The 23,719-nt window shown below is 46.7% G+C and overlaps 1 long non-coding RNA gene across 2 annotated transcripts; it reads right to left on the bottom strand.

Annotated features, from left to right (window-relative positions):
• Positions 1-7,995: 7,995 nt before the first annotated feature.
• LOC145867009 (uncharacterized) lies at positions 7,996-14,064 on the bottom strand. Of its 2 annotated transcripts, none has more exons than XR_014383190.1 (4): positions 13,937-14,064; positions 10,916-11,084; positions 10,659-10,740; positions 7,996-9,733 (listed from the first exon to the last, which is right to left on the bottom strand). It is a non-coding gene; the product is annotated as an uncharacterized LOC145867009 (long non-coding RNA). The 2 variants fall into 2 exon arrangements; XR_014383189.1 differs by having other exon boundaries at positions 7,998-9,733; positions 10,662-10,740.
• Between the last annotated feature and the right edge of the window lie 9,655 nt (positions 14,065-23,719).

Below are 23,719 nucleotides of genomic sequence, written 5' to 3'. Positions count from 1 at the left end.
TTTCCCCTCGTTCCCTCCTTCCTTCCCTCCCTCTCTGCCTCCTTTCTTCCCTCTCTGCCTCCTTTCTTGAAATAATCAATGAATCAGACATGACTGAAAAAATGGAGTTCAAGCTTTTACACTTTCAAGTTGTGTCAAGTCAGTGATGTCACAAAGAACAAGGAGAGTAAGAAGGAAAGAAGGAAGGAAGGAAGGAAGGGTGCTTCTTTATAGTGCTGGGGTGTGACCCCGGTGTTCATCTTGCTGTCCGGAGAGAAACTGAACCCATCTCAGAGGATAAGTCCCAAATGGCACCCTACTCCCTATATAGCTATAGGGAGTAGGGTGCCTATATAGCTAATATATATATATTGTTCCACTGGATATCATAAGGTGAATGCACCATTTTGTAAGTCGCTCTGGATAAGAGCGTCTGCTAAATGACTTAAATGTAAATGTAAATAGCGCACCACTTTTGATCAGATCCCCATGGGCCCTGGACACAAGTAGTGCACTATATGAAGGGAATAGGGTGCCCTTTTGGGACGTAAACATGGTAACACACACAGCCGGCCCACTTCTCCCTCCCCCATCTCCTCACCCACCCCGCTTAATAAAACCCAACATCAAAAAACAGGGAGAGAAAAATTCTAGATTAAGAGAGAAATGAATCAAAGAGAAAGAAGTCTGTCCATCCTCTCGTTCGCCCGGCCCTCCCTCTCGCACGTTAGAAGGTGTTCACATCTTCTTTCTCCATTAAACCCTCTTTTTATTCTTTATGTTCAGGTAATAGTTCTCAGTCCTCCCCTCCTCCCTCCGGTTTCATTTCAGAATACAAGAGGAGTTCAAATATCTGTTTATCCATAGGTATCCGGTTTCACCATTGCCCACGGCAACAACCAATCATCAACGATAAACGGGCAGTTAGACACAAAAAACGCATCTGAAATTGCAAAAAGTGGAAGTTGTACTCCCGGTCCCCACCGCTAAGGGGGGGGGGGGGGGCTTCTCCTTATTACTGTACCTCACCTCAGTCTCCTTCAAGTCTCTGGAGCTCACATCCTGGTCTGGGGTCTCTAATCAGAGGGAGGGAGGGCTACTCCTTATTACTGTACCTCACCTCAGTCTCCTTCAAGTCTCTGGAGCTCACATCCTGGTCTGGGGTCTCTAATCAGAGGGAGGGAGGGCTACTCCTTATTACTGTACCTCACCTCAGTCTCCTTCAAGTCTCTGGAGCTCACATCCTGGTCTGGGGTCTCTAATCAGAGGGAGGGAGGGCTACTCCTTATTACTGTACCTCACCTCAGTCTCCTTCAAGTCTCTGGAGCTCACATCCTGGTCTGGGGTCTCTAATCAGAGGGAGGGAGGGAGGGCTACTCCTTATTACTGTACCTCACCTCAGTCTCCTTCAAGTCTCTGGAGCTCACATCCTGGTCTGGGGTCTCTAATCAGAGGGAGGGAGGGAGGGCATCTCCTTATTACTGTACCTCACCTCAGTCTCCTTCAAGTCTCTGGAGCTCACATCCTGGTCTGGGGTCTCTAATCAGAGGGAGGGAGGGAGGGCTACTCCTTATTACTGTACCTCACCTCAGTCTCCTTCAAGTCTCTGGAGCTCACATCCTGGTCTGGGGTCTCTAATCAGAGGGAGGGAGGGAGGGCTACTCCTTATTACTGTACCTCACCTCAGTCTCCTTCAAGTCTCTGGAGCTCACATCCTGGTCTGGGGTCTCTAATCAGAGGGAGGGAGGGCATCTCCTTATTACTGTACCTCACCTCAGTCTCCTTCAAGTCTCTGGAGCTCACATCCTGGTCTGGGGTCTCTAATCAGAGGGAGGGAGGGCATCTCCTTATTACTGTACCTCACCTCAGTCTCCTTCAAGTCTCTGGAGCTCACATCCTGGTCTGGGGTCTCTAATCAGAGGGAGGGAGGGAGGGCTACTCCTTATTACTGTACCTCACCTCAGTCTCCTTCAAGTCTCTGGAGCTCACATCCTGGTCTGGGGTCTCTAATCAGAGGGAGGGAGGGAGGGCTACTCCTTATTACTGTACCTCACCTCAGTCTCCTTCAAGTCTCTGGAGCTCACATCCTGGTCTGGGGTCTCTAATCAGAGGGAGGGAGGGCATCTCCTTATTACTGTACCTCACCTCAGTCTCCTTCAAGTCTCTGGAGCTCACATCCTGGTCTGGGGTCTCTAATCAGAGGGAGGGAGGGAGGGCTACTCCTTATTACTGTACCTCACCTCAGTCTCCTTCAAGTCTCTGGAGCTCACATCCTGGTCTGGGGTCTCTAATCAGAGGGAGGGAGGGAGGGCATCTCCTTATTACTGTACCTCACCTCAGTCTCCTTCAAGTCTCTGGAGCTCACATCCTGGTCTGGGGTCTCTAATCAGAGGGAGGGAGGGAGGGCTACTCCTTATTACTGTACCTCACCTCAGTCTCCTTCAAGTCTCTGGAGCTCACATCCTGGTCTGGGGTCTCTAATCAGAGGGAGGGAGGGAGGGCTACTCCTTATTACTGTACCTCACCTCAGTCTCCTTCAAGTCTCTGGAGCTCACATCCTGGTCTGGGGTCTCTAATCAGAGGGAGGGAGGGAGGGCATCTCCTTATTACTGTACCTCACCTCAGTCTCCTTCAAGTCTCTGGAGCTCACATCCTGGTCTGGGGTCTCTAATCAGAGGGAGGGAGGGAGGGCATCTCCTTATTACTGTACCTCACCTCAGTCTCCTTCAAGTCTCTGGAGCTCACATCCTGGTCTGGGGTCTCTAATCAGAGGGAGGGAGGGCATCTCCTTATTACTGTACCTCACCTCAGTCTCCTTCAAGTCTCTGGAGCTCACATCCTGGTCTGGGGTCTCTAATCAGAGGGAGGGAGGGAGGGCTACTCCTTATTACTGTACCTCACCTCAGTCTCCTTCAAGTCTCTGGAGCTCACATCCTGGTCTGGGGTCTCTAATCAGAGGGAGGGAGGGAGGGCTACTCCTTATTACTGTACCTCACCTCAGTCTCCTTCAAGTCTCTGGAGCTCACATCCTGGTCTGGGGTCTCTAATCAGAGGGAGGGAGGGCATCTCCTTATTACTGTACCTCACCTCAGTCTCCTTCAAGTCTCTGGAGCTCACATCCTGGTCTGGGGTCTCTAATCAGAGGGAGGGAGGGAGGGCTACTCCTTATTACTGTACCTCACCTCAGTCTCCTTCAAGTCTCTGGAGCTCACATCCTGGTCTGGGGTCTCTAATCAGAGGGAGGGAGGGCTACTCCTTATTACTGTACCTCACCTCAGTCTCCTTCAAGTCTCTGGAGCTCACATCCTGGTCTGGGGTCTCTAATCAGAGGGAGGGAGGGCATCTCCTTATTACTGTACCTCACCTCAGTCTCCTTCAAGTCTCTGGAGCTCACATCCTGGTCTGGGGTCTCTAATCAGAGGGAGGGAGGGCATCTCCTTATTACTGTACCTCACCTCAGTCTCCTTCAAGTCTCTGGAGCTCACATCCTGGTCTGGGGTCTCTAATCAGAGGGAGGGAGGGAGGGCTACTCCTTATTACTGTACCTCACCTCAGTCTCCTTCAAGTCTCTGGAGCTCACATCCTGGTCTGGGGTCTCTAATCAGAGGGAGGGAGGGCATCTCCTTATTACTGTACCTCACCTCAGTCTCCTTCAAGTCTCTGGAGCTCACATCCTGGTCTGGGGTCTCTAATCAGAGGGAGGGAGGGCATCTCCTTATTACTGTACCTCACCTCAGTCTCCTTCAAGTCTCTGGAGCTCACATCCTGGTCTGGGGTCTCTAATCAGAGGGAGGGAGGGAGGGCATCTCCTTATTACTGTACCTCACCTCAGTCTCCTTCAAGTCTCTGGAGCTCACATCCTGGTCTGGGGTCTCTAATCAGAGGGAGGGAGGGAGGGCTACTCCTTATTACTGTACCTCACCTCAGTCTCCTTCAAGTCTCTGGAGCTCACATCCTGGTCTGGGGTCTCTAATCAGAGGGAGGGAGGGCTACTCCTTATTACTGTACCTCACCTCAGTCTCCTTCAAGTCTCTGGAGCTCACATCCTGGTCTGGGGTCTCTAATCAGAGGGAGGGAGGGCATCTCCTTATTACTGTACCTCACCTCAGTCTCCTTCAAGTCTCTGGAGCTCACATCCTGGTCTGGGGTCTCTAATCAGAGGGAGGGAGGGAGGGCATCTCCTTATTACTGTACCTCACCTCAGTCTCCTTCAAGTCTCTGGAGCTCACATCCTGGTCTGGGGTCTCTAATCAGAGGGAGGGAGGGAGGGCATCTCCTTATTACTGTACCTCACCTCAGTCTCCTTCAAGTCTCTGGAGCTCACATCCTGGTCTGGGGTCTCTAATCAGAGGGAGGGAGGGCATCTCCTTATTACTGTACCTCACCTCAGTCTCCTTCAAGTCTCTGGAGCTCACATCCTGGTCTGGGGTCTCTAATCAGAGGGAGGGAGGGCATCTCCTTATTACTGTACCTCACCTCAGTCTCCTTCAAGTCTCTGGAGCTCACATCCTGGTCTGGGGTCTCTAATCAGAGGGAGGGAGGGAGGGCTACTCCTTATTACTGTACCTCACCTCAGTCTCCTTCAAGTCTCTGGAGCTCACATCCTGGTCTGGAGTCTCTAATCAGAGGGAGGGAGGGAGGGCATCTCCTTATTACTGTACCTCACCTCAGTCTCCTTCAAGTCTCTGGAGCTCACATCCTGGTCTGGGGTCTCTAATCAGAGGGAGGGAGGGAGGGCATCTCCTTATTACTGTACCTCACCTCAGTCTCCTTCAAGTCTCTGGAGCTCACATCCTGGTCTGGGGTCTCTAATCAGAGGGAGGGAGGGAGGGCATCTCCTTATTACTGTACCTCACCTCAGTCTCCTTCAAGTCTCTGGAGCTCACATCCTGGTCTGGGGTCTCTAATCAGAGGGAGGGAGGGAGGGCTACTCCTTATTACTGTACCTCACCTCAGTCTCCTTCAAGTCTCTGGAGCTCACATCCTGGTCTGGGGTCTCTAATCAGAGGGAGGGAGGGAGGGCTACTCCTTATTACTGTACCTCACCTCAGTCTCCTTCAAGTCTCTGGAGCTCACATCCTGGTCTGGGGTCTCTAATCAGAGGGAGGGAGGGAGGGCTACTCCTTATTACTGTACCTCACCTCAGTCTCCTTCAAGTCTCTGGAGCTCACATCCTGGTCTGGGGTCTCTAATCAGAGGGAGGGAGGGCTACTCCTTATTACTGTACCTCACCTCAGTCTCCTTCAAGTCTCTGGAGCTCACATCCTGGTCTGGGGTCTCTAATCAGAGGGAGGGAGGGAGGGCTACTCCTTATTACTGTACCTCACCTCAGTCTCCTTCAAGTCTCTGGAGCTCACATCCTGGTCTGGGGTCTCTAATCAGAGGGAGGGAGGGCATCTCCTTATTACTGTACCTCACCTCAGTCTCCTTCAAGTCTCTGGAGCTCACATCCTGGTCTGGGGTCTCTAATCAGAGGGAGGGAGGGAGGGCTACTCCTTATTACTGTACCTCACCTCAGTCTCCTTCAAGTCTCTGGAGCTCACATCCTGGTCTGGGGTCTCTAATCAGAGGGAGGGAGGGCTACTCCTTATTACTGTACCTCACCTCAGTCTCCTTCAAGTCTCTGGAGCTCACATCCTGGTCTGGGGTCTCTAATCAGAGGGAGGGAGGGAGGGCTACTCCTTATTACTGTACCTCACCTCAGTCTCCTTCAAGTCTCTGGAGCTCACATCCTGGTCTGGGGTCTCTAATCAGAGGGAGGGAGGGCTACTCCTTATTACTGTACCTCACCTCAGTCTCCTTCAAGTCTCTGGAGCTCACATCCTGGTCTGGGGTCTCTAATCAGAGGGAGGGAGGGAGGGCATCTCCTTATTACTGTACCTCACCTCAGTCTCCTTCAAGTCTCTGGAGCTCACATCCTGGTCTGGGGTCTCTAATCAGAGGGAGGGAGGGCTACTCCTTATTACTGTACCTCACCTCAGTCTCCTTCAAGTCTCTGGAGCTCACATCCTGGTCTGGGGTCTCTAATCAGAGGGAGGGAGGGAGGGCTACTCCTTATTACTGTACCTCACCTCAGTCTCCTTCAAGTCTCTGGAGCTCACATCCTGGTCTGGGGTCTCTAATCAGAGGGAGGGAGGGAGGGCTACTCCTTATTACTGTACCTCACCTCAGTCTCCTTCAAGTCTCTGGAGCTCACATCCTGGTCGGGGGCTCTAATCAGAGGGAGGGAGGGAGGGCTACTCCTTATTACTGTACCTCACCTCAGTCTCCTTCAAGTCTCTGGAGCTCACATCCTGGTCTGGGGTCTCTAATCAGAGGGAGGGAGGGCATCTCCTTATTACTGTACCTCACCTCAGTCTCCTTCAAGTCTCTGGAGCTCACATCCTGGTCTGGGGTCTCTAATCAGAGGGAGGGAGGGAGGGCATCTCCTTATTACTGTACCTCACCTCAGTCTCCTTCAAGTCTCTGGAGCTCACATCCTGGTCTGGGGTCTCTAATCAGAGGGAGGGAGGGAGGGCTACTCCTTATTACTGTACCTCACCTCAGTCTCCTTCAAGTCTCTGGAGCTCACATCCTGGTCTGGGGTCTCTAATCAGAGGGAGGGAGGGAGGGCTACTCCTTATTACTGTACCTCACCTCAGTCTCCTTCAAGTCTCTGGAGCTCACATCCTGGTCTGGGGTCTCTAATCAGAGGGAGGGAGGGAGGGCTACTCCTTATTACTGTACCTCACCTCAGTCTCCTTCAAGTCTCTGGAGCTCACATCCTGGTCTGGGGTCTCTAATCAGAGGGAGGGAGGGCATCTCCTTATTACTGTACCTCACCTCAGTCTCCTTCAAGTCTCTGGAGCTCACATCCTGGTCTGGGGTCTCTAATCAGAGGGAGGGAGGGAGGGCTACTCCTTATTACTGTACCTCACCTCAGTCTCCTTCAAGTCTCTGGAGCTCACATCCTGGTCTGGGGTCTCTAATCAGACGGAGGGAGGGAGGGCTACTCCTTATTACTGTACCTCACCTCAGTCTCCTTCAAGTCTCTGGAGCTCACATCCTGGTCTGGGGTCTCTAATCAGAGGGAGGGAGGGCTACTCCTTATTACTGTACCTCACCTCAGTCTCCTTCAAGTCTCTGGAGCTCACATCCTGGTCTGGGGTCTCTAATCAGAGGGAGGGAGGGCTACTCCTTATTACTGTACCTCACCTCAGTCTCCTTCAAGTCTCTGGAGCTCACATCCTGGTCTGGGGTCTCTAATCAGAGGGAGGGAGGGCATCTCCTTATTACTGTACCTCACCTCAGTCTCCTTCAAGTCTCTGGAGCTCACATCCTGGTCTGGGGTCTCTAATCAGAGGGAGGGAGGGAGGGCTACTCCTTATTACTGTACCTCACCTCAGTCTCCTTCAAGTCTCTGGAGCTCACATCCTGGTCTGGGGTCTCTAATCAGAGGGAGGGAGGGCTACTCCTTATTACTGTACCTCACCTCAGTCTCCTTCAAGTCTCTGGAGCTCACATCCTGGTCTGGGGTCTCTAATCAGAGGGAGGGAGGGAGGGCTACTCCTTATTACTGTACCTCACCTCAGTCTCCTTCAAGTCTCTGGAGCTCACATCCTGGTCTGGGGTCTCTAATCAGAGGGAGGGAGGGCTACTCCTTATTACTGTACCTCACCTCAGTCTCCTTCAAGTCTCTGGAGCTCACATCCTGGTCTGGGGTCTCTAATCAGAGGGAGGGAGGGAGGGCATCTCCTTATTACTGTACCTCACCTCAGTCTCCTTCAAGTCTCTGGAGCTCACATCCTGGTCTGGGGTCTCTAATCAGAGGGAGGGAGGGCTACTCCTTATTACTGTACCTCACCTCAGTCTCCTTCAAGTCTCTGGAGCTCACATCCTGGTCTGGGGTCTCTAATCAGAGGGAGGGAGGGAGGGCTACTCCTTATTACTGTACCTCACCTCAGTCTCCTTCAAGTCTCTGGAGCTCACATCCTGGTCTGGGGTCTCTAATCAGAGGGAGGGAGGGAGGGCTACTCCTTATTACTGTACCTCACCTCAGTCTCCTTCAAGTCTCTGGAGCTCACATCCTGGTCTGGGGTCTCTAATCAGAGGGAGGGAGGGAGGGCTACTCCTTATTACTGTACCTCACCTCAGTCTCCTTCAAGTCTCTGGAGCTCACATCCTGGTCTGGGGTCTCTAATCAGAGGGAGGGAGGGAGGGCTACTCCTTATTACTGTACCTCACCTCAGTCTCCTTCAAGTCTCTGGAGCTCACATCCTGGTCTGGGGTCTCTAATCAGAGGGAGGGAGGGAGGGCTACTCCTTATTACTGTACCTCACCTCAGTCTCCTTCAAGTCTCTGGAGCTCACATCCTGGTCTGGGGTCTCTAATCAGAGGGAGGGAGGGCTACTCCTTATTACTGTACCTCACCTCAGTCTCCTTCAAGTCTCTGGAGCTCACATCCTGGTCTGGGGTCTCTAATCAGAGGGAGGGAGGGAGGGCTACTCCTTATTACTGTACCTCACCTCAGTCTCCTTCAAGTCTCTGGAGCTCACATCCTGGTCTGGGGTCTCTAATCAGAGGGAGGGAGGGAGGGCTACTCCTTATTACTGTACCTCACCTCAGTCTCCTTCAAGTCTCTGGAGCTCACATCCTGGTCTGGGGTCTCTAATCAGAGGGAGGGAGGGCATCTCCTTATTACTGTACCTCACCTCAGTCTCCTTCAAGTCTCTGGAGCTCACATCCTGGTCTGGGGTCTCTAATCAGAGGGAGGGAGGGAGGGCATCTCCTTATTACTGTACCTCACCTCAGTCTCCTTCAAGTCTCTGGAGCTCACATCCTGGTCTGGGGTCTCTAATCAAAGGGAGGGAGGGCATCTCCTTATTACTGTACCTCACCTCAGTCTCCTTCAAGTCTCTGGAGCTCACATCCTGGTCTGGGGTCTCTAATCAGAGGGAGGGAGGGAGGGCATCTCCTTATTACTGTACCTCACCTCAGTCTCCTTCAAGTCTCTGGAGCTCACATCCTGGTCTGGGGTCTCTAATCAGAGGGAGGGAGGGCATCTCCTTATTACTGTACCTCACCTCAGTCTCCTTCAAGTCTCTGGAGCTCACATCCTGGTCTGGGGTCTCTAATCAGAGGGAGGGAGGGCTACTCCTTATTACTGTACCTCACCTCAGTCTCCTTCAAGTCTCTGGAGCTCACATCCTGGTCTGGGGTCTCTAATCAGAGGGAGGGAGGGAGGGCTACTCCTTATTACTGTACCTCACCTCAGTCTCCTTCAAGTCTCTGGAGCTCACATCCTGGTCTGGGGTCTCTAATCAGAGGGAGGGAGGGAGGGCATCTCCTTATTACTGTACCTCACCTCAGTCTCCTTCAAGTCTCTGGAGCTCACATCCTGGTCTGGGGTCTCTAATCAGAGGGAGGGAGGGAGGGCTACTCCTTATTACTGTACCTCACCTCAGTCTCCTTCAAGTCTCTGGAGCTCACATCCTGGTCTGGGGTCTCTAATCAGAGGGAGGGAGGGAGGGCTACTCCGTATTACTGTACCTCACCTCAGTCTCCTTCAAGTCTCTGGAGCTCACATCCTGGTCTGGGGTCTCTAATCAGAGGGAGGGAGGGTGTTGTGTGTGAAATCCCAGCCATGGTGGGATAAGGTAGAGTTCATATCTCTTTCTCTCCCTCTCCTCCTTTCTCAATCTCTCTCTCAGAAAAGGTTCTCTTCAAAGATGACCATCAAGTCGCTCTGGAAGTTGATGTCAATGGTGTCCGCCATCTGTAGAGAGAGGGGGATGAGAGACAGAGCGAGAGAGAGAGGAATTAGATGCAGTGTTAATCTTTCCCATCTCTTCTCAGCTAAACTACCTCTCCTCTGTATTATTGTAATATAACTGAATATACATAATATAACAAGAATATACATATATTAATATGTATCTTTATGATGATTCTCTCCTCATCTCTCCTGCTATACCAGTATATCATGTTAGTATTATAGTAGTATTACTGCTATACTAGTATAACATGATAGTATTATAGTAGTATAACTGCTATAAAGTATTACCACCTCTCTTCTGGTAAACTAGTATTTTATGTTAGTATTATAGTAGTATAACTGCTATAAAGTATTACCACCTCTCTTCTGCTAGAAAAGTATATTATGTTAGTATTATAGTAGTATAACTGCTATAAAGTATTACCACCTCTCTCCTGCTATACTAGTATAACATGTTAGTATTATAGTAGTATAACTGCTATAAAGTATTACCACCTCTCTCCTGCTAAACCAGTATATTATGTTAGTATTATAGTAGTATAACTGCTATAAAGTATTACCGCCTCTCTCCTGCTATACCAGTATATCATGTTAGTATTATAGTAGTATTACTGCTATACTAGTATAACATGTTAGTATTATAGTAGTATAACTGCTATAAAGTATTACCACCTCTCTCCTACTATACTAGTATAACATGTTAGTATTATAGTAGTATTACTGCTATAAAGTATTACCAACTCTCTCCTGCTATACTAGTATAACATGTTAGTATTATAGTAGTATTACTGCTATAAAGTATTACCGCCTCTCTCCTGCTATACTAGTATAACATGTTAGTATTATAGTAGTATTACCGCCTCTCTCCTACTATACTAGTATAACATGTTAGTATTATAGTAGTATTACTGCTATAAAGTATTACCACCTCTCTCCTCCTCCTTTCCTGCTCGCGGCGTCTCGCCAGCTCCCTCTGCTGGTCCACAGAGTCCTCGTCGTCAAGGCTACTGGAGAAGAGAAAGTGGAGTGTCAGAGGGGGATGAGCTTAGATGGGGTGCTAGAATGAGCTTCTCCCTTTATCCATCCTTCCCTTTTTTCTCACCATAGTTTCTACCTCGGCTGAGAGGTCTTCTCCCTCTCCTCCTCCTCCTCCCTTTCCCTCCCTCCATCCTTCCCTCTTACCGTAGTTTCTCCTGCTCTCTCCTGGCCTGTGCTTTTAGCTGTTTCTCTCTCTCCTTCTCTCGGGCGACGCGACGGACCTGTTCGAAGCTGTCGCTAGAGGAGCGGACAGCGGAGGCGGGGGTGGACTGAGAACGCTGGGCCAAGAACCCATGTTCTTTAACTTCACATCCTGGGAGGGGAGGGAGAAAGTGTAGTGGGAGGGGGAAGAGTGCCACACAGACATTTCGTTAACACCCACTTTTTAAAGACATTTCACCTCCATTTTAATAACACTGCCTTACAGGAGAAGTTATTCTTTTTTTTTACAACTAAATCTATTTTATTTATGTAAGTTGAATTTCATAGTAAGGGTCCAGACACTTTTTTTTTTGTGATTTCACATGCTTTTGAGAAACTTACCCCAACCAGCAAATCATGTTTTTGGGAAACCCGAGCAAATCACATCCTCATTTTGTAGTTTTGTTTCATTAAAGCCTATTTATTTTTGGTACAAGCCGTGTTTCGTTAAAGCCTGTGTAAAGTTAATTTGTTTCAATGTACCGGTAGGCACCTGCGGCTTATAGACATGTGCGACTTATTTATGTTCAAAATAATACTTTTTTTTTAAATTCAGTGGGTTCGGCTTATATTCAGGTGCGCTTAATAGTCCGGGAAATTACGCCAGTTGTTCTGTATAGACGCATAAACACTCCCGTCTACAGACTTCCTTTGGACGACCGATATCTAATGAGGCTTTGGCTAGTTGTTCTGGACGACCGATATCTAATGAGGCTTTGGCTAGTTGTTCTGGACGACCGATATCTAATGAGGCTTTGGCTAGTTGTTCTGGACGACCGATATCTAATGAGGCTTTGGCTAGTTGTTCTGGACGACCGATATCTAATGAGGCTTTGGCTAGTTGTTCTGGACGACCGATATCTAATGAGGCTTTGGCTAGTTGTTCTGGACGACCGATATCTAATGAGGCTTTGGCTAGTTGTCCTGGACGACCGATATCTAATGAGGCTTTGGCTAGTTGTTCTGGACGACCGATATCTAATGAGGCTTTGGCCCCTGAAAAAGGGGAGAAATAATCACGAGAGTGATACGGTATTATTTCCTCACTGAGAACTTTTACTGCAAATCATTTTACCAAAGTAACACATTTTACAAAACAACAGATCTACAGGAAAGAGCTAGTGTTGTAGGGTACAAGGCTTATTCAAGTCACAACAGTATACACTGTAATTCACTGAAACATACACTCATTTCAATATAACTGTCAAGCACAAAGCTTTAACTCAGTAAACCATAACTCAATTTATCAACAGTCAATAAAGTGTTTGAAAAACCATTATACAAATAACACCGCAAAATATCTTATTAAAACCTCTTGAGGATACCCTAGGATAGGGGGCGCCACAGCGCATTTTGAAAAAAAATCGTTCCCATTTTCAACGGCCTACTAATCAAACTCAGAAGATAGGGCATGCATATACTTATTATATATGGATAGAAAACACTCTAAAGTTTCTAAAACTGTTTGAATGGTGTCTGTGAGTATAACAGAACTCATTTGGCAGGCAAAACCCTGAGACATTTTCTGACAGGAAGTGGATACCTGATGTGTTGTATTGACTTTAAACCTATCCCATTGAAAAACACAGGGGTTTAGGAATATTTTGGCACTTCCTATTGCTTCCACTAGATGTCGCCAGTCCTTTCACAGTGGTTTGAGCCTTATAGAGTCAAAACTCAGTGAATGACAGGAGTTTGAAATTGGTCACAGGGGATGGGCCATCACCATTATGACGCCGGCGGCCATGTCTGCCCCCACCTTTGGAAACGGTTTTAAAGGCAATGAAATCATCCCCCTCGAATCTTATTGGCTCTCTTGGTGTTAGAGGCCCTGAACATTTATTTTATACAACGTTTGACATGTTTGAACGAACCTACATGCGCGAGGATTGCTTTCAGTATGAAGTGCAGAGCTGCGTTTGGAGAGAGCCATAGGACGCGCTACCAACATCAGGCTAATGGAACGTGAAGTATGGACTTTTTGACCGAAAATACATCTGTTGTGGACCTGGGATGCTTTCTGATGAAGACAACTAAAGGTAGGCGATTATTGACAATATTATTGAAGATGAGATGGTTCATACTGTTGCGTCCAAGATGGCGCCGAGCACTGTATATTAGCTGATTTTCTGAGTATCGCATCTCCTTTTATCGCAAAGTGTGATTACCCAGTAAAGTTAATTTAAAATCTGGTATGACGGGTGTTCTCAAGAGATATTCATCTATAAATGTTAGATTGACAATATACATTTAAAAAATCGTTATAGTATAGCAATTTATTGAAACGTAGCATTGTTTACCGGGACGCTTTTGAGGGGAAATTAGGTAGTCAACGTCAGACAGAGATGTAAAATGCTGTTTTTATATATAAATATGACCTTTATTGAACAAAAGAATGCATGCATTGTATAACATGATGTCCTAGGGGTGCCATCTGATGAAGTTTGTAAAAGGTTAGTGCTACATTTAGCTGTTTATTGATAATATGTGATGGAAGTGGTTGGTCGGAAAATGGCTATGAAGCTGCTTTTTACGATGGACTCATCTAATATAATCTAATGATTTGCTTTTCCTGTAAAACCTTTTTGAAATCGGACGACGTGGGTCGATTCAGGAGAGGTGTATCTATAAAAAAAAAAAATATATTTTTTTTATTTTTGTAAAAAATTATGATAATTTTTTAATGCTAATTGGCGATATGATTTTTCGCTGGATTTTGATCCCGCTAACGGGATCAGATGCTCAAGAGGTTTTAATAACAACGCACATGTTCATTGACGATCAACATAAAATGGCAGCTACTCTCAGTACGAAGCCTTCGCTGCAACCGAGCAGGGCTCATATTACTCTCTGCAAACTGAACTCTAACTTCCTCAAGATGTTACTAAGACACAGCTTAAACACTCTTGACATGTTAGCGAGTTATTACATTTAAATGACTCTGTTTTATCATCAATAACGTACCTGGAAAAGGGGAGAAATAATCCCGAGTGTGATACGGTATTGTTTCCTCACTGAGAACTTTTACTGTAATGAGGAAAAGACCGCGATTTCCCCGCGAACTTGGCTGGAGACCAGAGCAATCGATCTCAGGCTCATAGATTAAAGAGCATTTAGTAGATCACAGATTAACACTTTTCCCCTTCAATTTGGCACCACAAAATAAAGTAATCAATATAACGGTTTACACATTCCTTTTACAATTCTTACCTTTTGTACGCTTGATGGATTTTTTACTTTTTAACACAATTATATGAATGTTATCCATCTCTATCAACTAATACAGAATGCATGATATTTTTAACCTTAGATGTTTTAAGATCCTCACATACTATGAACTTACTAATACTTTTTAATGTATAACAGGCTATGAGTATTTCCTGTAACCTGTCACATATACAGGGGGTACCAGGTAGTAATGAGGCTATATACAGGGGGTACCAGGTAGTAATGAGGCTATATACAGGGGGTACCAGGTAGTAATGAGGCTATATACAGGGGGTACCAGGTAGTAATGAGGCTATATACAGGGGGTACCAGGTAGTAATGAGGCTATATACAGGGGGTACCAGGTAGTAATGAGGCTATATACAGGGGGTACCAGGTAGTAATGAGGCTATATACAGGGGGTACCAGGTAGTAATGAGGCTATATACAGGGGGTACCAGGTAGTAATGAGGCTATATACAGGGGGTACCAGGTAGTAATGAGGCTATATACAGGGGGTACCAGGTAGTAATGAGGCTATATACAGGGGGTACCAGGTAGTAATGAGGCTATATACAGGGGGTACCAGGTAGTAATGAGGCTATATACAGGGGGTACCGGGTAGTAATGAGGCTATATACAGGGGGTACCGGGTAGTAATGAGGCTATATACAGGGGGTACCGGGTAGTAATGAGGCTATATACAGGGGGTACCAGGTAGTAATGAGGCTATATACAGGGGGTACCAGGTAGTAATGAGGCTATATACAGGGGGTACCGGGTAGTAATGAGGTTATATACAGGGGGTACCAGGTAGTAATGAGGCTATATACAGGGGGTACCGGGTAGTAATGAGGCTATATACAGGGGGTACCAGGTAGTAATGAGGTTATATACAGGGGGTACCGGGTAGTAATGAGGCTATATACAGGGGGTACCAGGTAGTAATGAGGCTATATACAGGGGGTACCGGGTAGTAATGAGGCTATATACAGGGGGTACCGGGTAGTAATGAGGCTATATACAGGGGGTACCGGGTAGTAATGAGGTTATATACAGGGGGTACCGGGTAGTAATGAGGCTATATACAGGGGGTACCGGGTAGTAATGAGGCTATATACAGGGGGTACCGGGTAGTAATGAGGCTATATACAGGGGGTACCAGGTAGTAATGAGGCTATATACAGGGGGTACCGGGTAGTAATGAGGTTATATACAGGGGGTACCTCCTCTCCTCTCTGACTAATGACTGACTCCTGGAGGATCCTGGGAGCGTCCGCGGACAGGATGGCGTGCGTTGCCACGGCGATGATCGTCCCCGCCCCCCTCTCCCTCAGCATCTCCGCTGCCGCCACGAAACCCACCGCATCATCGATGATGTCATCCTGACACACACACACACACACACACACACACACACACACACACACACACACACACACAGAGACTGATAGATTATGGTAAAGGTTCTGAGGACAGGGTACTAACCTACCCAACCCTCTAACGGGGTACTAACCTACCCAACCCTCTAACGGGGTACTAACCTACCCAACCCTCTAACGGGGTACTAACCCACCCAACCCTCTAACAGGGTACTAACCTACCCAACCCTCTAACAGGGTACTAACCTACCCAACCATCTAACGGGGTACTAACCTACCCAACCCTCTAACGGGGTACTAACCTACCCAACCCTCTAACGGGGTACTAACCTACCCAACCATCTAACGGGGTACTAACCTACCCAACCCTCTAACGGGGTACTAACCTACCCAACCCTCTAACGGGGTACTAACCTACCCAACCCTCTAACGGGGTACTAACCTACCCAACCCTCTAACGGGGTACTAACCTACCCAACCCTCTAACGGGGTACTAACCTACCCAACCCTCTAACGGGGTACTAACCTACCCAACCATCTAACGGGGTACTAACCTACCCAACCCTCTAACGGGGTACTAACCTACCCAACCCTCTAATGGGGTACTAACCTACCCAACCCTCTAACGGGGTACTAACCTACCCAACCCTCTAACGGGGTACTAACCTACCCAACCCTCTAACGGGGTACTAACCTACCCAACCCTCTAACAGGGTACTAACCTACCCAACCCTCTAACAGGGTACTAACCTACCCAACCCTCTAACGGGGTACTAACCTACCCAACCCTCTAACGGGGTACTAACCTACCCAACCCTCTAACGGGGTACTAACCTACCCAACCCTCTAACGGGGTACTAACCTACCCAACCCTCTAACGGGGTACTAACCTACCCAACCCTCTAACGGGGTACTAACCTACCCAACCCTCTAACGGGGTACTAACCTACCCAACCCTCTAACGGGGTACTAACCTACCCAACCCTCTAACGGGGTACTAACCTACCCAACCCTCTAACGGGGTACTAACCTACCCAACCCTCTAACGGGGTACTAACCTACCCAACCCTCTAACGGGGTACTAACCTACCCAACCCTCTAACGGGGTACTAACCTACCCAACCCTCTAACGGGGTACTAACCTACCCAACCCTCTAACGGGGTACTAACCTACCCAACCCTCTAACGGGGTACTAACCTACCCAACCCTCTAACGGGGTACTAACCTACCCAACCCTCTAACGGGGTACTAACCTACCCAACCCTCTAACGGGGTACTAACCTACCCAACCCTCTAACGGGGTACTAACCTACCCAACCCTCTAACGGGGTACTAACCTACCCAACCCTCTAACGGGGTACTAACCTACCCAACCCTCTAACGGGGTACTAACCCACCAACCCTCTAACGGGGTACTAATCTACCCAACCCTCTAACGGGGTACTAACCTACCCAACCCTCTAACGGGGTACTAACCTACCCAACCCTCTAACGGGGTACTAACCTACCCAACCCTCTAACGGGGTACTAACCTACCCAACCCTCTAACGGGGTACTAACCTACCCAACCCTCTAACGGGGTACTAACCTACCCAACCCTCTAACGGGGTACTAACCTACCCAACCCTCTAACGGGGTACTAACCTACCCAACCCTCTAACGGGGTACTAACCTACCCAACCCCCTAACGGGGTACTAACCTACCCAACCCTCTAACGGGGCACTAACCTACCCAACCCTCTAACGGGGTACTAACCTACCCAACCCTCTAACGGGGTACTAACCTACCCAACCCTCTAACGGGGTACTAACCTACCCAACCCTCTAACGGGGTACTAACCTACCCAACCCTCTAACGGGGTACTAACCTACCCAACCCTCTAACGGGGTACTAACCTACCCAACCCCCTAACAGGGTACTAACCTACCCAACCCCCTAACAGGGTACTAACCTACCCAACCCTCTAACTAACAGGGTACTAACCTACCCAACCCTCTAACAGGGTACTAACCTACCCAACCCTCTAACTAACAGGGTACTAACCTACCCAACCCTCTAACTAACAGGGTACTAACCTACCCAACCCTCTAACGGGGTACTAACCTACCCAACCCTCTAACGGGGTACTAACCTACCCAACCCTCTAACAGGGTACTAACCTACCCAACCCTCTAACGGGGTACTAACCTACCCAACCCTCTAACGGGGTACTAACCTACCCAACCCTCTAACGGGGTACTAACCTACCCAACCCTCTAACGGGGTACTAACCTACCCAACCCTGCCTTTAGGGAACTGTGGTTGTGGGTAGTGTAGTCCTACCTCCTCCTGTATGTACTGCAGTAGGAGGGGGTTGTGGGTAGTGTAGTCCTACCTCCTCCTGTACATACTGCAGTAGGAGGGGGTTGTGGGTAGTGTAATCCTACCTCCTCCTGGATGTACTGCAGTAGGAGGGGGTTGTGGGTAGTGTAGTCCTACCTCCTCCTGTATGTACTGCAGTAGGAGGGGTTGTGGGTAGTGTAGTCCTACCTCCTCCTGTAGATACTGCAGTAGGAGGGGGTTGTGGGTAGTGTAGTCCTACCTCCTGTATGTACTGCAGTAGGAGGGGGTTGTGGGTAGTGTAGTCCTACCTCCTCCTGTACGTACTGCAGTAGGAGGGGGTTGTGGGTAGTGTAGTCCTACCTCCTCCTGTTTGTACTGCAGTAGGAGGGGGTTGTGGGTAGTGTAATCCTACCTCCTCCTGGATGTACTGCAGTAGGAGGGGGTTATGCAAATTAACTGAATCCCCCCCCAAAAAACGTTCCACTGCATTTCAGCCCTGCCACAAAAGGACCAGCATGTCAGTGATTCTCTCGTTAACAGGTGTGAGTGTTGACGAGGACAAGGCTGGAGATCACTCTGTCATGCTGATTGAGTTCGAATAACAGACTGGAAGCTTCGGGTGTACACCGTTAGTTTATACTGGATACACCTGGTGTACACCGTTAGTTTATACTGGATACACCTGGTGTACACCGTTAGTTTATACTGGATACACCTGGTGTACACCGTTAGTTTATTCTGGATACACCGGGTGTACAACTTTAGTTTATACTGGATACACCGGGTGTACACCGTTAGTTTATACTGGATACACCGGGTGTACACCGTTAGTTTATACTGGATACACAGGGTGTACACCATTTAGTTTATACTGGATACACCGGGTGTACAACTTTAGTTTATACTGAATACACCGGGGGTACACCGTTAGTTTATACTGGATACACCGGGTGGGTTAGTTCTTCTTGAGAGAACTAACCCAAAATTAGTCGAACTAACCCAAAATTAGTTGAAAGGCTAAGGGATTCTCTTCCTGAGAAGAAGCTGACAGCCTTCAAACAGAGCAAAAAAAGTGGTCCCAAACAATATGTCAAAATGAATAAAAAAATGATACAGCTGTCTTTAATAAGATCAAACTGAACTAACTGCTATCTTGAAATGTTGAAAAAGTGTTTTTAAATAGGCATCCTATCATTTGAAAATTAGTTGAAAGGCTAAGTGATTCTCCTCCTGAGAAGAAGCTGACAGCCTTCAAACATAGTGCAAAAAAAGTGTCACTGAGAAATAGGATAATTATGAAACATGAAAACTATATTGTCTGACTCAGCTACTATGCATGTTGGTTGGACAACACGAACACTTCGCTCGCTACATGTGAAAATTAAAAAGGATGGTTAGGATACTTAGCATGTTAGCTAACCCTTCCCTAACCACTAGCCCAGGGGTTCTCAAACTTTTTTGTGATAGCAAATTCATCAGTGACCCCCTCATAATCAGAACACAACTCGAGTGAGATAAAAAAAATATCATACAAGGAGTTTTACCATGATTTCGTGTGCAAGGCCGGACAAACCAAGTCTCGGGCCCTGGGAATGAACATTTTAAAGGTCTGCCTCTTGGAGGGAAAAAAACTTGCTAATTTCCTGCATTCTACACATTTTGTCATGGGGCAGAGAAATGTTTCTTGTTGCAACTATAACGCTAATATCCTGCAGTTCTACACATGTTGTCATGAGGCAGAGAAATGTTTCTTGTTGCAACTATAACGCTAATATCCTGCAGTTCTACACATGTTGTCATGAGGCAGAGAAATGTTTCTTGTTGCAACTATAACGCTAATATCCTGCAGTTCTACACATGTTGTCATGGGGCAGAGAAATGTTTCTTGTTGCAACTATAACGCTAATATCCTGCAGTTCTACACATGTTGTCATGGGGCAGAGAAATGTTTCTTGTTGCAACTATAACGCTAATATCCTGCAGTTCTACACATGTTGTCATGGGGCAGAGAAATGTTTCTTGTTGCAACTATAACGCTAATATCCTGCAGTTCTACACATGTTGTCATGGGGCAGAGAAATGTTTCTTGTTGCAACTATAACGCTAATATCCTGCAGTTCTACACATGTTGTCATGGGGCAGAGAAATGTTTCTTGTTGCAACTATAACGCTAATATCCTGCAGTTCTACACATGTTGTCATGAGGCAGAGAGAAAACGACTGTGTAACGAAGACGCTGTGAGTTGAGAAGCAGGTGAAACGTTTAATAAAACAACAAACGAGACAACATAACAGTAGCGTCTTTGCATGTACACAGGATCAATACTGACTGGGGAAGGAACCTAAGGGAGGGCCAGATATAGGGGTGGTAATAAGTAAGGTAATGGAGTCCAGGTTTGCCTCATGACAACGTGCAGGTGCTCGTAATGATGGATCCCAGGACCGGCGGTTAGTATACCGGCGACGTCAAACACCGGAGGGGAGGAGCGAGAGCAGACGTGACAGACTGCCACCTCTCATTGAAGCCATGGAAGTTCACGGCCGACCGCACCACTGCAGGCATTGTTAGCAGAAAACAGGATCCCCCATAATAGTGAAATAAATAAATAGAAAGTCAATCATGGTACCAATAAATGCTTCTAATACACCAGATGTATGTCCTTGAACCGATTATGTTTAAATCTCATTTAAAAAGCATTTTTGAAACGGTCTGTTTGAGATACAAGTTTGAGGTGGCTTTTTTAAAGTATTTTTTCTCCAATTAATGCTTCGGCCACAAATACGAGTATAGTCAAAATTATTTGGGTATGAGTTAACAGAACATTAACTTTTAAAAGTTTGATTTTCACTGGACAATTACTTTAAATTACAGTGCATTTATGTAAAAAAAATATAGTATTGAAGTATTGAGATGGAAAATGTATAATAGGTGGAGTACTGTGGATACCAATAGGCTCATGTTGCCCAAGGTTTAATAACAAACATTGTAGATTAATAATATTACATTGTATTGTATTACACCCTCTAAACTTCCACGGATCCCTGGGGCAAAATGTGTTTTTTCAGTTGTTGGATCCCCCCGCTCCCTTTTGCCCTCAGAACAACCTCAATGCGTTGGAGCATGGACTCTACAAGGTGTCGAAAGCATTCCACAGGGATGCTGGCCCATGTTGACTCAAATGCTTCCCACAGTTGTGTCAAGTTGGCTGGATGTCCTTTTGTCTTGCCCATTTACCTTCTGAATGGCACACATACACAGTACATGTCTCAATTGTCTCAAGGCTTAAAAAACCTTCTTTAACCTGTCTCCTCTCTTTCATCTACACGGATGGAAGTGGATTTAACAGGTGACATCAATAAGGGATCATATCTTTCTCCTGAATCCCCAGTTTTCAATACAGGTATAACGACACTGAGCTTTTTTTCGAAAATGTTTTATGAGGTTGGAGAACACATTTGGGAGGGATCTTGAAACTTTGCCGCAAGTGGATCTTTTAGCAAGACAATAACCCCAAGCACACATCAAAATCCACAAAGAAATGGTTAATTGACCACAAAATAAACATTTTGAATGGCCGTCTCAGGATTTGATCCCCATTGAAAACCTGTGGTTTGAATTGAAGAGGGCAGTCCATAAACGCAGACGAAGGATATCAAGGATCTGGAAATATTCTGTATGGAGGAGTGGTCTAAGATCCATCCCAATGTGTTCTCCAATCATCATTAAAAAAGTGTTTAAGGCTGTGTTGTTATCCTCGCAAGGGGAGGATGCTAGAGTATTAAAAACAGGGGTGCCAATCATTTTGATAATTTTTGTATTACTTGTTTAACAAAATCTCTTGCTCTGAGCACTTGCATTAGTATAAAATAATATAATTTTCCCTTTTTTTGCATTCAAATACTGTAGAATTAGTAGTATTTGTATTATATATTTTATATAGTATTTTTTGCTCATCTTTCTCAAGGGTGCCAATAATTTGGGACTTGACTGTATGTAATCAAATAGTCCATATTTCAGAGGTACCTTTTGTATGAGGTAAGATGTTCCTTCTAAATCTTGTTATTGCGTAACATTTTTATGCTTGTCTTTGAAACGAATAGTCCAAGAGTACCCAATGTTCAGAACCAGATTTTGGTTTCAGCTGACAACTACATACCTTTGCCTTTCAATCTCCTACACAATATCCCCTTGACTGGTGTGCATGAAGATATCAAGAGAGACAGACATCTAGCAAGAAAAAGTCAATTGGAGGGAACACTGACAGATCAGCGCAACAAGACCATGGATTTTTACACTGGCTGCAGTGAGCAGAAAGCAAGAAAACTCAATAAAAAAATGTGAATGTGGAAATGCGTAAAATAACATTGTGAATCCGACTGAGTGAAAACAATTCACAATTCTCCTACATTTACAGTCCTAGTTATCATTGCCCAAAACAAAGGGAATCATTTCAAACATCTCACACATTTTTGCTTATTGTGTCCATTGACTAGAATTCATATATATTTGGGTTAAAAGACCAATTCAGTGGAAAAACAAAATGGGGTAAAAATAGCCCAGCCCAGTTAATATTGACTGCAGCTGCAGCTCCTCAGGCAGCAGCACTCCCACTTCATCTTACGTTAGGGACACAGATCAAGGGTTCTCCAGGGACTGACAGTATTCTTCAAGCTAATTACATCCAGTTTATTTGGGGTGTCAGGTAGCCTAGTGCCTAGTGGTTAGCGCATTGGGCCAGTAACCGAAAGGTTGTTGGATCGAATCCCTGAGCTGACAAGGTAAAAAATCTGTCATTCTGCCCTAAATAAGGCAGTTAACCCACTGTTCCCTGGTAGGCTGTCATTGTAAATAAGAATTTGTTCTTAACTGACTTGCCTAGTCAAAATAAAAGGTTAAATTGACAGCACCTTGTCTCTGCAAGCCAAGTAGGAAGGTTAGTTCACCTCACAAACCAGAGTCCATTTTTTGTTGTTGTTGATTAACATCGAGGATGAGTGCCATGGGAACTATCGGTATGGCCCAGCAGGACCAGCCTAAGTGACAGGCCTCACATGTTTAATATAATGCACACAAAATAATGGAGCCCTTAACCTTCACGGCACATTCAACGTTTTTTTTTTCTCTCCATGCAATCCTCGCACGCAGACGTATGTGTGTGTGCAACAGGCTGAATGAAGCTAATGAATCCAACATGGACAGAGAGGCTGCATTGTTTTGTTCATCATGAACCATGCCTATAGACCAATCACCATGACTAATTAGCTCAACTAAGAGCAGCAATTTACTCTACAGGCCATAATGGGAGGTGGAAGCTCAACTTGCAATATTTAATGCTCTTATATAATGACACATAACCAGTGGTGTAAAGTACTCAAGTAAAAATACTTTAAAGTACTACTTAAGTCATTTTCTGGGGGGTATCTGTACTTTACTATTTATATTTGACAACTTTTACTTTTACTTTGCTACCTTCCTAAAGAAAATAATGTACTTTTTACTCCATACATTTTCCCTGACACCCAGAAGTACTTGTTATGTTTCGAATGCTTAGCAAGACAGGAAAAAGGTCAAATTCACACACTTATCAAGAGAACATCCCTGGTCATCCCTTCTAACTCTGGCAGACTCACTAATCACAAATGCGTTGTTTTTAAATGATGTTCGAGTGTTGGAGTGTGCCCCTGGCTATCTGTAAAAAAAAAAAAGGCAATAAAAAAATGGTGCTGTCTGGTTTGCTGGGAGTTAAAAAAATGAACCCCAAAAGGTTCTTTGAGGAACCATGATAAGGGGTTCTTCGAAGAACTTATAGGAGTTCCCACAAAATGTTCTTCAA

The sequence above is a fragment of the Salmo salar genome, unplaced genomic scaffold (assembly GCF_965601325.2).
Source record: "Salmo salar unplaced genomic scaffold, fSalSal1 ptg000152l, whole genome shotgun sequence".
Classification (NCBI taxonomy): domain Eukaryota; kingdom Metazoa; phylum Chordata; class Actinopteri; order Salmoniformes; family Salmonidae; genus Salmo; species Salmo salar.
This window is presented reverse-complemented; position numbering and strand designations above follow the sequence as displayed.